Genomic DNA, 14,190 nt, shown 5'->3' on the forward strand with positions numbered 1-14,190 from the left:
TGTTTTGTAGAATTCAACGGTGAAGCCATCTGGCCCAGGGCTGTGCTTAGTTGGGAAGTTTTTGATTTTTGTTTTTTTTCCCCCAAATTCTACTCAATTTATTCATTTTTTAAAAAAGATATTACATTAAAAAAATATGAGGTCCCCATTCGCTCCCATTGCCCCCACCCCACCACTCCCCCCACAATAACACTCTCCCCCATCATCATGTCACATCCATTGCGTCTGGTGAGTACATCTCCGGGCATTGCTGCACCCCATGTCCCGTGTTCCACACCATAGCCCACACTTTCCCACGTTCCATCCAGTGGGCCATGGGAGGACATACAACATCTGGCAATTGTCCCTGGGGCACCACCCAGGACAACTCTAAGTCCCGAGAATGCCTCCACATCTCTTCTCTTCCTCCCCTTCCCTGCACCCAGCAGCCACCATGGCCACTTTTTCCACATCAATGCCACATTTTCTCGATTATTAACCACAATACTTCATGAATAGAATATCATTAAGTCCACTCTGATCCTTACTGTATTCCTCCTTCCTGTGGACCTTGGCTTGATTATGTCCATTCTACATCTATGTCAAGAGGGGGTTTAGATTCCACATGGATATTGGATACAATCCTTCTGCTTTCAGCTGTAGGCACTCTAGGCTCCATGGTGTGATGGTTGACATTCTTCAACTCCATGTTAGCTGAGTGGAGTAAGTCCAATAAATCAGAGTGTAGGAGCTGAAGTCTGTTGAGGTCAGGGCCTGGCTATCATATTGTCAGTCCAGAGATTCAAATCCCGTAGATATATCTTAAACCCCAGCACCAACTACAATCCCAGTAAAGTAGCATGAAAGGCTTGTGAAAAGAGATCCCATCTGAGTCCAGCTCCATCATGCAGAAACACCAGCTCCAAAGAAGGGCCAACTGACATGGCAGTGAACCCCATCTGCCATGATCATAGAACCCGTGGGTCTCTTTAGTCCTCAAAAGCACCAATACCTGGGGTTGTATCTACTTTATCTGTCTCTGAGACTCTGCTCAGGTATGCATAAGGGCAATCCTTCTGACAACCTCCAGACTCTTTTTTAGAGACTCATAGCCATATAAACTCATTTGTCCTTTCCATTTCCCCCTTAATTTAGATCAAACAGCATTTTTAACTCCTGTTAGTATATGTTGACAGGGATATTCTGCTGGTCCACATTGAACCTTTAATTCAAGGTCATTTTCTAGTTGCATCATGAGCTGTTACTTGGTAGTGATCCCTCGGTGCCAGGGAGGCTCATCCCCGGGTGTCATGTCCCATGCTGGGGGAAGGCATTGCATTTACATGCTGAGTTTGGCTTCGAGACTCACCACATTTGAGTAACACGGAGGCTGTCAGGAAGTAACTCTTAGGCACAGTGCTGCTCTAGGCCTTGTTCTTATTTCAGGCTCATAAGCATAGTCATTTGGATCAGGGGCTCACTGTTGGACTGTCATTTCTTCCTGGTCCTTACCATTGCACCTAGGCTACTGCTGCTGCTCCCCTAGGGATCACGACAGAGCTCCCCTCTCCAGTAACCCAGTACACCCCCAGCTGTTGTTTTAAATTGTTTCCACTATGAGTATATCCAACCATTTCCATGCACCCTGGACACATGCCCTGTATAACTCCCTGTCAAGCATATATCGCCTGTCAATAACATCCCATACCAGTATTCCTCTGCTGCCATTGTTGAACCACTCTGTGATCCAAAACTTCCTGAAAAGTGAAGCCCAATATCTGTCAGGTTCCCTTAATAGTAAAATGGAATATAGCGATGAGTTTAACGGTTATAGAATACATATTGATTTGGAAAAATTCTACATCCTATCATTTTCTTGTCTTTTTTCTTAATTATTGAGCTTCTCTTCACAAGAGCCCTAGATCACAGTAATTCATATATACAATATACCGTACTCCCACACATCCACCATAAAATCTTTTTCCTTCCACAGCGATAATCTTATAACTTTTTCTTATCATATTTACTGAAACTGATGTACAGACTCTGAGACAATAGCTTTCAAACAAGGTGACATCTGTGCTTACATTGTGGTCCATACTTTAGGTTATACAGTTTTCCAAAATTTTTAGTTATCCTAAGTTTTACATTATGGTTTACATTATTAGTCTGTCATCCCCTATATGTTTTTGGTGTAATATTACATGTTTTATATCCATCCTTGGGTACTCTCGCAAAACTCCTCTCTTGCCCCCACAAATACCTTGGTTCCATCTATTCAACATCCATTTTCCCCTCCTGTTGGGAAGTTTTTAATGACTGATTCTATCTCTTTACTTGTGACTGGTTTGTTTAGATCATCAAATTCTTCTTTTATGAATGTAGATTTCTTATGTATTTTTAGGAATTTATCCATTTCCTCTAAATTGTCCTTCTGTTAACATATAGATTTTCAAAGTATCCTCTTATGATAGTTTTTATTTATGTGGGATCAGTTTCTCATTCCTTAATTTGTGCATTTGCTTCTCTCTTTTTTTTGTTAGTCTAACTAAGGGTTTGTCAATTTTATTGATCTTCTCAGAAGACCAAGTCTTAATTTTGTTTATTTTTTCTAGCCCTTTCTTATTTTCTATTTAATTTAGTTCTGCTCTGATCTTTATTATTGCTGTCTTTCTTCTTCCTTTGGTGTTAGTTTGCTGTTTTTTTAATATTTCTTCCAATTGTGCAGGTAGGTCTTCAATTTTAGCTCTTTCTTCTCTTTTGATGTATGAATTTATGCTTTTGAATTTCCTTCTCAGTACCACTTTTGCTGCATCCCAGAAGTTTTAATATGTTCTGTGGTTATTTTCATTAGTTTCAAATTAGTTATTGATTTATTTGGAGATTTCCTCCTTGACCCACTGTTTGTCTAAGAGTGTGTTGGTTTACTTCCATATCTTAGTATCTAATATAGGTCTCTGACCCATGTAGATTTCCAGTATCATTCCACGTGGTCAGAGAATTCTTTTTGTATGACTTCAATATTTCTGAATTCATTGAGTTGTGCTCTGTGGCCTATCTTGGATGATGATCCATGTGCACGTGAGAAGAATGTTTATCCTGCTGTATTGTGGTAAAATGTTCTGTATATATTTATTAGGTCCAATTCCTCTAATGAATGGTTCAAAGTCTTTGTTTCCTTATGGACTCTCTGTTGACATGTTCTGTGCAATGGTGATAGGTGTGTATTAAAATCTTTCACTATATTTGTGGAGGCTTCTATTCTTTCATATAGTTTTCTTTTCACCTTTTATTTTGAAATAACTTCAAACTTACAGGAAAATTGCAAAATAAAGTAATAATATATAGAACTCCAACACACTCCCCACCCAGACACCCAAATTTACCAACTATTAGCATTTTGCCACATTTGTTGTATCTATCTTTTTAAACATTTGAGAGTAGGTTGCATGCATCATGCTTTTCTAACACTTAACACTTCCATGTACATTTCTTAAGAACAAAGACTCTAGCTTATTTAACCATCTTAAGTACAGCTATCAAGTTTAGAAATTTAACATTGATACAAAGTATACAGTCCATATGTTTTTTCAGTTGTCCCAATAATGTCCTTTAGAGCATTTTCTCCTCCATTATTAGTTCCAGGCCATGACCACGTACCGCATTTAACTGTCATTGTCTTAGTCTCACTTTTTAAAATCTTAATTGTGATATCATATATATTAAATAAAATTTCCCATCTCATCTACTCCCAAGCATTTGATTCAGTGGCATTAATTATATTCATAATGTTGTGCTATCATCACCACCATCCATTAACAAACTTTGCAAACAGAAACCCTGTATTCATTATGCATTAACCTATTGAAAACCCATTCTTAAGTAGGACCTTTTGATAAGACCACTTCAGCTAAAGTGTGACCCACCTCATTTAGGATGGGTCTTAATCTTGTTACTGCGGTCCTTTATAAACAGAATGAATACAGAGAGAAAGAAAAAAAAAAGCAAGAAGCTGAAATCAACAAAACTCAGAAAAGAAGGAAGTGACCATCAGATGCCACCATGTGCCTTAGCATGTGGCAAAGAACTAAGGATCACTGGCAGCCAGTCTTTGGGAAGAAAGTATGGCCTCGATGATACCTTAACTTGGAGATTTTCTCAGCCCCAAAACTGTAAGCCAATAAATTCCCACTGTTCAAGCTGAATGATTTATTTAGGGATGCATGGTAATGTCGTAAAACTGGTATTTACTTTAAGCAGTCTAGAAAACGAAAACACCCATTTCCCCCTGTTCCTAGTAATTTCTATTGTTTCTCTCTGTGAATGTGCATATTCGGATATTTCATATATAAGTGGAATAACACAATATCTGTCCTCTTGTGTCTATTTTAGTTAATATAACATACCTTCAAGGTTTATCCATGTAGTAGCATGTATCAGAATTTCCTTCCTTTTTACAGCTGAATAATATTCCATTGCATGTCTATACATTTTGTTTATTCATTCATCTATTGATGTACATGTGTTTTTTCCATTTTTAACAAAAGATACATAAGACAAGTTTATAGAGAAAACATGATGAAATAACACCCTTTCTTTAAGAACAGCACATTCCATACAAAGGAAAGGACTGTGACAAAGTATTTTAAAGTTCAAGAGCCTGCCACAGAAATAAGTTATGATAATAATGGAAAAAGGAGTCTTGTCCATCACTTACTGGAGTCTCATCCATTTCTCAGGGGGGCCTTTAGTGCTCACTATCTGTTGAACATTCTTTGTGGTCTCCTTCTCCTCAGATTTTACAGCATCTGGTACAGGTTCTGACTCTTTCTCTGTCTGATCCACTGGGACAGGCTTTTCTCCAGGCTTTTGCTGCACAAATTTGAGTGGAAATTTTTGTTTAAGATCCAAGAGTAAAGTATCCAGTCGTTGTCTCTGGAAAATAGAGCTAGGTTCTTTTTCCTTTTGGCTTTAGGTTTGACTTTATCTTGCTCTTCATGATCTTTGAAGTGCCACCAATACTGTTTGGAGGGATGATATCGACAATTTGACATAGCTTCATCAAAGGCTGACTGAATGCCATGCACTGCAGTAAGAACTCTGGAGTTGATAACTGATCCCAAGTCTGGTGCCTGATAGATAACTCCGGCAATGATATAGTAATCAGCCAGTGGAATAACATGGGTAGGGGACTACCACTGTTGCTTCCCAACAATGAAAAGAATGGGCTCTTGAGCATGTAAAAGGATGTACTCCACTCCAAACATCTGATTTAAATGTTCTAATGTTAGTCTCTGCATCTTGACTACTTCATTATTACATGTCCTGTCATAAAAAGGATTGCTTCTTTCTGAGAAGTAATCCAAGACACTACCGCTGTTCAAAATGGGGATCCAGGTACAGTCAACCCAAGAGATTCCCAGTAGATTATCTCGTATATACACGGCCGCCATAATTCCAAAGGTGGCCGCTGGTTCTTCCCGCACAGAGAGGAAGTAATGGATATGATGACGTTGCAGATGGTACAGTCGGGAAGAAAAAAGCAAAGAAGGGAGGAGTTGGCGGGCCAGGAGAAGAGTAGCTGAGAGAGCGGGAGACGGAGAAGCATTGATGTGGCGGCGAGCAGAAGGCACCGACAAAGAAGGGAGGAGAGGGGCGGGGGCTCTTTCATATAGTTTCTCCAGTGTTTGCCTCACATATTTGGAGATGCCCTGGTTAGGAGCATAAAAGTTTGATTTTTCTTTCTTCTAGAAAGATTACCCCTTTTACAAATACGTCGTGTCCATGTTTGTCTCTCATAATAGTTTTGCATTTAAAGTCTATTTTGTCTGATATTAATATAGTAACTCCTGCCGTTTTTGGTTTTTGTTTGATGTTTAGATTGTTTTCCAGATATTCATTTTGAATCTCCTTGAATCCCTGGGTCTAAGATGTGTTTCTGGTAGACAGAATATAGATGGGTCATATTTCCTTATCCGTTCTTCCAATCTGTGTCTCTGGAGTTTAATCCATTGATGTTCAGTGTTATTTCTCTCAAGGAATTATTTACATTAGCCATATTTTCTTTGGATTTGGGTTTGTCATATATTGTTTTTCCTTTTTGTGTTTTAAGTTGTTTTTACACTCTGCTCCAAGACTGTCTCTCTTGTTTTTAATTTTATTTTTCTTTCCTCTTACAGAACTTCCTTTAGTATTTCTTGTAGGGCAGGTTTCTTGTTGGCATACTATCTTAGTTTCCATTTATCTGTGAATATTTTGAATTCGTCGTTTTTGAATTTCAGCTTTTTTGGATAGAGTATTCTTGGTGGAAGTTATTATCTTTTAATATCTTGACTATGTCATACTACTGCCCTCTCGCCTCCATTATTTTGTAGTAGAAATCAGTTCTTAATCTTATTGGGCTTCCCTTGTATGTGATGTTGTTGGGTTTTTTTTTATTTTATTTTTTGCTTGTTGCCTTCAGTATTTTCTATTTGTATTGGGAATTGGATAAATTGATATATATGTGTATATATATATATGTCTTGGGGTAGGTCTGTTGGGATTTATGCTGTTTGGGGTTTGTTGTGCATCCTGGACATGGACATCCATTTCCCTCAATAGGTTTGGGAAATTTTCAGCTATTATTTCCTCCAAAACCATTTCTGTCCTCTTTCTCTTCTCTTCTCCTTCTGGTATGCCTATAATGTGCATATTTGTGCATTTTGCATTGTCATTCAGGTCCCTAAGTCGCTGCTGGATTTTTTCTATATTTTATTGATCATTTCTGCTGTTCAGATGTACTGTCTTCCACAACACTAATTCTTTCATCTACCCTTCAAATCTCCTGTTATTTGCTGAGAGTGTAATTTTGATTTCTTAGACTGTGCCATTCATCACCATCATATCTTATATCTTTCTGCAAATGTTTACCATTTCTTTTGTTTGCTCTCCAAATTTTTTCATAATATTCTTAATCTCTTCATTCATTGCATTAAATTGGTCTATGATATTTGTTTTGAGAGTTTTGATTAGTTACTCAATGCTCTGCTCCTCTTCCTGGAGTTCAGTTTGCTCATTGGATTGGGCCATTCTTTCCTGGTTATTCCTACTGTTTATAATTTTTTTTTGCTCTCTGGTCATCATTTTATCTTGATGGGTTTGTTCAGTTGATTACTTTCTCCATCTAGCTTGAATTTTATTTATGTGTTTTGTGTGTGTGTGTGTTAAGTCTTCTCTTTGATATTTTGTTCTTCTTATTCTATTTCCTTTTTGTTGTATAAGTTCCCTTGAAAGAAAATATTAGAGCCAGGCAATGCAAAAGAGATAAGAAAAGAAAAAGTGTAATAGTAGTATTGATAGTAAATGTTAGCAGAAGTACCATGTGAAAGCTAGGAGAATGAATATTAATCTCATGTAAGTTGTGTAGTTATAACAATAAAAAGATGGAGTACCTATAATGAGATGTTAAACTTAATAGAGAGAAGAATATGGTTTGAATTAAAAGGCCAGTGTGGTCAGGAGAGAGGGAGAGGGAAAAAAAAAGGACAATAACATAAAGAGTGAATAAAAGATAGAAAACAGAATAGAGGTGTTAGAAATAAAAAGTCAAAAATTGGGGGCAAAACAAAGAGATGGAATGTAAGAGAACAACAGAAGGTGGAAGTTAGAAAAATGTAAAGGAAAGGGGATAGCATTGGTATTCACAATCAGTGCACACAGAAAGGAGGAAGTCAAGAATGAGGAAACAGAGTGTTTCAACAATGGCAATGGAGGGATACTGGTATGGGGTACCAATGACAGGTGATATATGGCTGACAGGGAGCTGTACAGAACATATGTCCAGGGTGCATGGTAATGTTTGGATATACTCATAGTGGCAACAATTAAAAACCACAGTAGGGGGGGTACCGGGCTCCTGGCTAGTGGTGCTCTGTCGTGGTCCCTAGGGGAGCAGCGACAGTCTCCCAGGTATAGTGGCGGGGACCGGGAGGGAGTGAGGGTTCAACAGTGAGCCCCTGATGCTAATGACTATGCTTGTGAGCTGATAAACCCAAAATAAGAACAAGGCCCAGAGCAACTTTGTGCCTGGGAATTTCCTCCTGTCAGCCTTCATGTTACTCAAATGTGGCCAGTCTCGAAGCCAAACTCAGCATGTAAATGCAATGCCTTCCCCCCAGCGTGGGACATGACACCCGGGGATGAGCCTCCCTGGCAACGAGGGACCACTATCAACTACCAACTGATGATGCAACTGGAAAATGACCTTATACCGAAGGTTCAATGCGGATCAGCAGAATATCCATGTCTACATAAAATACCATGACTTTAAAATGCTGTTTGACCTAAAGTAAGGGGGAAATGGAAAGGAGAAATGAGTTTATATGGCTACGAGTTTCTAAAAAAGAGTCTGGAGGCTGGCAGAAGGTTTGCCCTCATGCACAACTGAGCAGAGTCAGAGAGACAGATAAAGCAGATACAACCCCCAGATATTGGTTCCTTTGAGGGCTAAAGAGACCCATGGGAGTTATGGTCATGGCCGATGGGGTTAACTACCAGGGCAGATGGCCCCTCTTTGGAAATGGTGTTTATGTGTGATGAATCTGGACTCAGATGGGATCTCCCTTCATAAGACTTTCATGCCAATGTGCTGGAGGTGCAGTTAATGTTGGCGTTTAAGATATATTTAGGGGATTTGAATCTCTGGACTGATAATGTGATAGCCAGATCCTGAGCCTCAACAGACTCCAGCACCTACAATCTGATTTATTGGACTTACCACACTCAGCTAAGATGGAGTTGAAGAAGGACAACCACCACACCATGGAGCCTAGAGTGATTACAACTGAAAATGGGAGGATTGCATCCAGCATCCAGGTGGAATCTGACCCTCCTCTTGACATAGAGGTGCAATGGACACAACCAATCCAATGTCCACATAGAAGAGGTGGCATTGGAATGGGAAAAGTGGACATAGTGGACGAAGGGTATGGGGAAAGGCAGGAAGAGATGAGAGGTGGAGGCGTCTTTGGGACATGGAGCTGCCCTGGATGGTACTTCAGAGGCAATCACCGGACATTGTAAATCCTCACAGTGCCCACTGGATGGAATGGAGGAGAGTATGGGCTATGATGTGAACCAATGTATATGAGGTGCAGAGGTGCCCAAAGATGTACTTACCAAATCCAATGGATGTGTCATGATGATGGGAACGAGTGTTGTTGGGGGGGGGGGGGAGAGGGGGGGTGAGGGGATGGGGTTGAATGGGACCTCACATATATATTTTTAATGTAATATTATTACAAAGTCAATAAAAAATAAAAAAAATTAAAAAAAAAACCAAAAGAACAAAAGGAAAAAAAAAAAAAAGAATGAGGAAACATAGCAAACAAGAAACACTGCCTGCAGCACCTTGAGTAAGCACTCCTTTTGTCACACTCTTTCTAGATTGATGTCCAGAAACCTCTTGCTTTGTGGGTTCCCAAAACAGCTAACTTTGGCAGGATTCTGTCCCATTCAGCCAGTTTTTTTCAGGAGAGATGATGACGGTGCACTCACTCAGATGCCATCTTGACCCACCTCCCTCCAAGCTAGAGATATTCCATCAAGCATCTCAAGATTCCTCCAAAAGGGGCTCCTTACCCATTTATAAAACCATGCCAACATTTTGGTAACTGAAAAGCAGGACCTCACTCTCTGATACCAAATTCTGTACTAGGTAGCCAAAGGGCTGCTGATGCAAAATACCAGAAATGTGTTGGTTTTCACAAAGGATATTTTGTTTTGGTACAATCTTACAATTAACAGGCCATAAAGTGCAAGTTACCTTCCTCACCAAACTATTGACATGCATTAGAGCAAGTTGGCTGCCAATGTATGAAAGGATTCAAGCTTCCTGGGTTCCTTTCTTCCCAGGGCTTGTCTCTTTCTGGGATCACCTCTTCTGTTATCTCCACAAGGCTGGCTGTAGAGTATTGGTGAATAGCTTGTTTTTCTTCCTAGGCATTCTCTCTTTCCTCACAATGAAGTGCCTCTCTGTGCTTACTTCCTGGACTCCAGTTCTACTCCAACATCAAAACTCCGATTAAATCCTCTTCCCTGTGGTGTTGATTTATCTGTGATTCCCTGCTGACCAAATGGGCAGGGACACAACATTTTACTGATATCTCCCAATCAGAGCCCAAATCATAATTTAATCATGCCAAGAGGAGCACACCAGTTTAAAAACATAATCTAATATCTATTTCTGGAATTCACAAACCATATCAAGCTGCTACAAAGACCAATATGACTAAAGAGATAAAGGATATTAAGATTGTTGTTGGATTTTTCTATGTTCTTGGCTAAGCTACAAGATATGAATTTCAAGAGCAAGCCAGGGTAGTTTAGCAGGTAATTCATTAAGGTAGGGAGTCAATTGGAATAGGGGAAAAAAAACAGATCATGAGTCCCAGGTAGAGAGGAAGTAACTGAAAAAAGATCATTTGGGCTGATTAAGAGACAACAATTCCTCATTACAGATTACAAATGCCCAGGTTTTACTTGCATGGTGTTCTATGAAGTGGGGAAAAAGACAACACCAGGATTGGTTTGGTCTTTGCACTTTCTGTTTGAACCATTAATTGTTAGACCCATTTGCTAATTACAGGGAAGAAGTCCCAGCTGTTAACTGTTTTGATTGATTACCCCAACCATCAATGCCCTGGGATAGGACCTTTGAGAATATCAGGGGATTCTCCTGACTACCAGAGGAAATCTCTTTCCAAATGAGCTTTCTCATAATGGTCTTCCAGCAGTCATCTTGGGAGTACTGAAGGTCACATGTTCTATGATTGTGTTTTTTTCTGCTAGGTTTCAGATCCATCACTTTATTTCCTAAGTAACCTGCTCAAGAAGATATGAACTTCACAGCCAAAGCACGAGCAGCAAAAGAACAAATAGATAAATGGGACTTCTGCAAAATTAAAGCCTTTTGCACATCAAAGGAGTTTGTCAAGAAAGTGAAAAGAGAGCCTACACAATGGGAGAAAATGTTTGGAAAACATATATCTGATAGGAAACCTTTATGCTGCATATACAAGGAACTCCTATATCTTGAAAATAAAAAGACAAACAACCCATTTAAAAAAATGGGAAAAGGATTTGAACAGACACTTCTCTGAAGAAGTAATATAAATGGTTGAAAAGAACATGAAAAAAAAATGCTCAAAATCAATAGCTGTTAGGGAAATGCAAATCAAAACTACAATGAGATACCATCTTACTCCCATAGAGTGGCAGCTATCAAAAAAAACAGAAGACAGGAACAGCAACAGTCCCCCAAGTGCAATGGCAAAGACCAAAAAAGAAGGAAGGTCCAACAATGAGCCCTTGATACTAATGACAATGCTTGTGAGTCTGTGTACCTGAAATAAGAACAAGGCCTAGAGCTACAGGGTGCCTAAGAGTTACCTCGTAAGAGCCTCCATGTTGCTCAAATGTGGCTAGTCTCAAAGTAAAATTCAGCATGTAAATGCATTGCTTTCCTCCAGTGTGGGACACGACTCGCAGGGATGAGCCTCACTGTCACCAAGGGATTACTACCAAGTATCGGCTGATGATGTAACTAGAAAATGACCTTGAATAAAAGGGTCAACTCAGATCAGCAGAATATCTCAGTCTACATATAATGCCAGGAGTTAAAAATGCTTATTGACCTGAATCAAAGGGGGAAATGGAAAGGACAAATGAATTTTTATGGCTATGAGTTTCCAAAAAGAGCTGGGAGGTTTTTAGAGGGGTTGCTATTATGCACACCTGAGCAGAGTCCCAGAGACAGATAAAGTAGATATAACCCCAGGTATTGTTTCTTCTAAGGGCTACAGAGACCCCACAGCTTCTATGGTCACGGCAGATGGAGTTCAGTGCCATGTCAGGTGGCCCTACTTTGGAGTTTGTGATTCTGTGTGATGGAGCTGGACTCAGATTTGATCTTTATTCACAAGCCTCTCCTGTTATTTTTCCAGATCTGTAATTGGCACTGGGGTTTAGTGTATACCCAGGGGACCTGAATCTCTGGACTGACCACGTGAAAGCCAGGCCCTGAGCCTCGACAGACTTGCAACTCCTACAGCCTGCTTTATTGGACTTACCCCACTCAGCTAACATGGAGGTGAAGAGGTCAACTACCATGTCAGGAATCCAAGAGCGCCTACAACTGAAAGCAGGAGAACTGCATCCAGCATCCATGTGGAATCTAAGCCCCCTCTTGATATAGATGTGGAGTCGACACAACCATTCTAAGGTCCACAGGATGGAGGAATAGAGTGTGGATTAGAGTGTACTTACTGAAATTCTATTCTTGAACTATTGTGATTTGTAATAGAATAAAATGTGGCATTGGTGTGGAGAAAGTGGCCATGGTGGCTGCTGGGGGTAGGGAGTGGGAGGAAGAGATGTGATGTGGCGGCGTTTTCGGGACTTGGAGTTGACCTGGGTGGTGCTGCAGAGACAATTACTGGAGAATGTAAGTCCTCCCATGGCCCATTGGATGGATTGTGGGAGATTGTGGGCTATGGTGTTGACAATTGACCATGTGATGCAGCGGTGCTCAGAGATGTATTCACGAAGTGCAATGAATGTGTCATGATGATGGGGGATTTTGTTGTTATGGGGGGAGGTGTGGGGTGAGGGATTGGGGGGTATATGGGGACCTCATATTTTTTAACGTAACATTAAAAAAAATAAATACAGACAAAAAAATGACAAAATCATTGAAAAGAAATAGTTATACCTGAGAAATCTGGAGATAATTCTACCTCCATATTGAAACTTATCATCATTGTGGTTTCTCCAACACTGTGTCCCATTCATCCCAGTGATGAGACTGAGATGAGATTTGGGGTTTGTGTTGATGGTGTCATTGCTGATATTTTGGGGATCTTGAGGTGAGGTGACTTTATATTGCATGTGTTCAGATATTTCAAAGAATTTCATTGAGGAAACCTTTTTACATGATCTATAGTGATTTTCAGTTATCATATGCCAGAGTATTGAATGGAGTCAGCACGGAGGTTATTTTAATTTTCGCAAACATGTACACCAATCCTCTCACCCTCCTTGTGTGGAGGGGTCAAGGTTTTCATGAACAACATGTTTTACTTTCCTTCATGGAATCTCCTTATGTGGAGAGAGAGCAGGTGGGTAACCAACACATATTAACTTGCACTAAATATTGTGTTTTTCATGACTGCTGTAACAAATAACCACAGTAGTATACAGCACACATTTATTCTGTTATTGTTCTGGCACCCAGACTTCTTAAGTAGATTCATTATGTCCTTCCCACTTTCAGAGATTTATTGTTTGGCTCATGTTCATTTTCTTCATTATCAAAGTCAGAAAGGAAGAATCATGCTTAGGTCATCAACTTGCTCCTTATTCTGAATTAGTATATTTCCCTGCTCCCTGTTCATGTGGGAAACTGTGATGACATTAATGGCTTACCTGGGCAGTTTGGGATAATTTTCCCATGCCAAGGTCCTTAAATTAAACACAATTTCAAGGTCCCCTTTAACACTTGCATCTCACAAACAAAATAAATTTAGCTCATCTCAAATTGCTCATAACACTTAACTCACTGCAGCCTCAAATAAAACCCATAAATCTATCTAAATAATATATGTACATAGATTACCAGTCTCCCATCTATATCATCTTATCATGTATTGATGACATTCTGTGGATGATTTAACCTGAGATGAAATATCCTTCCACGTGTAGAACTCGGAAACTACAAAGGAAGGGTTCTGCTTCCAAACCACAATGCCGGCGCAGGTGCCACTCCAGTTCAGAGAAGCTATCAGTCCACAGAGAAATTTTTGATGGTAGACATTAATTCTGAATGCCATGAAAGCCCTACTATGATAGGGACGTACCTGGTTTCTCCTTCCTCTCCTCTCAAAGGAGCACATTCTTTAATGAGTTTACAGCTTTCTTCATCCTAACATCCTGCTCCAGGCAAGATGAGAGGTCATTGGGCAGCACACATTACAGAGTGTAGGGTCCCATTGACTCCTCATCTGGGTTGATTTCTAGACTCAGTCCTTAGTATGTCCATGTGTTTCTATTTTTCACTGGAAACTTCCCAGGTGTTTTCACACTGTAGTGTCCATGTGATTTTCACCACCTGTCTATAAAGGGAACACAATTGGATGATGTAGCTGTGAGCAGAATTTGTACAGTTTGTTTCTC

The 14,190-nt window shown here is 39.8% G+C and overlaps 1 pseudogene; it reads right to left on the minus strand.

Moving 5' to 3' along the window:
• Positions 1-4,681: 4,681 nt before the first annotated feature.
• LOC101427781 (mediator of RNA polymerase II transcription subunit 6 pseudogene) lies at positions 4,682-5,432 on the minus strand (annotated as a pseudogene).
• Positions 5,433-14,190: the final 8,758 nt, after the last annotated feature.

This window comes from Dasypus novemcinctus, chromosome 19 (genome assembly GCF_030445035.2).
Source record: "Dasypus novemcinctus isolate mDasNov1 chromosome 19, mDasNov1.1.hap2, whole genome shotgun sequence".
Taxonomy (NCBI): domain Eukaryota; kingdom Metazoa; phylum Chordata; class Mammalia; order Cingulata; family Dasypodidae; genus Dasypus; species Dasypus novemcinctus.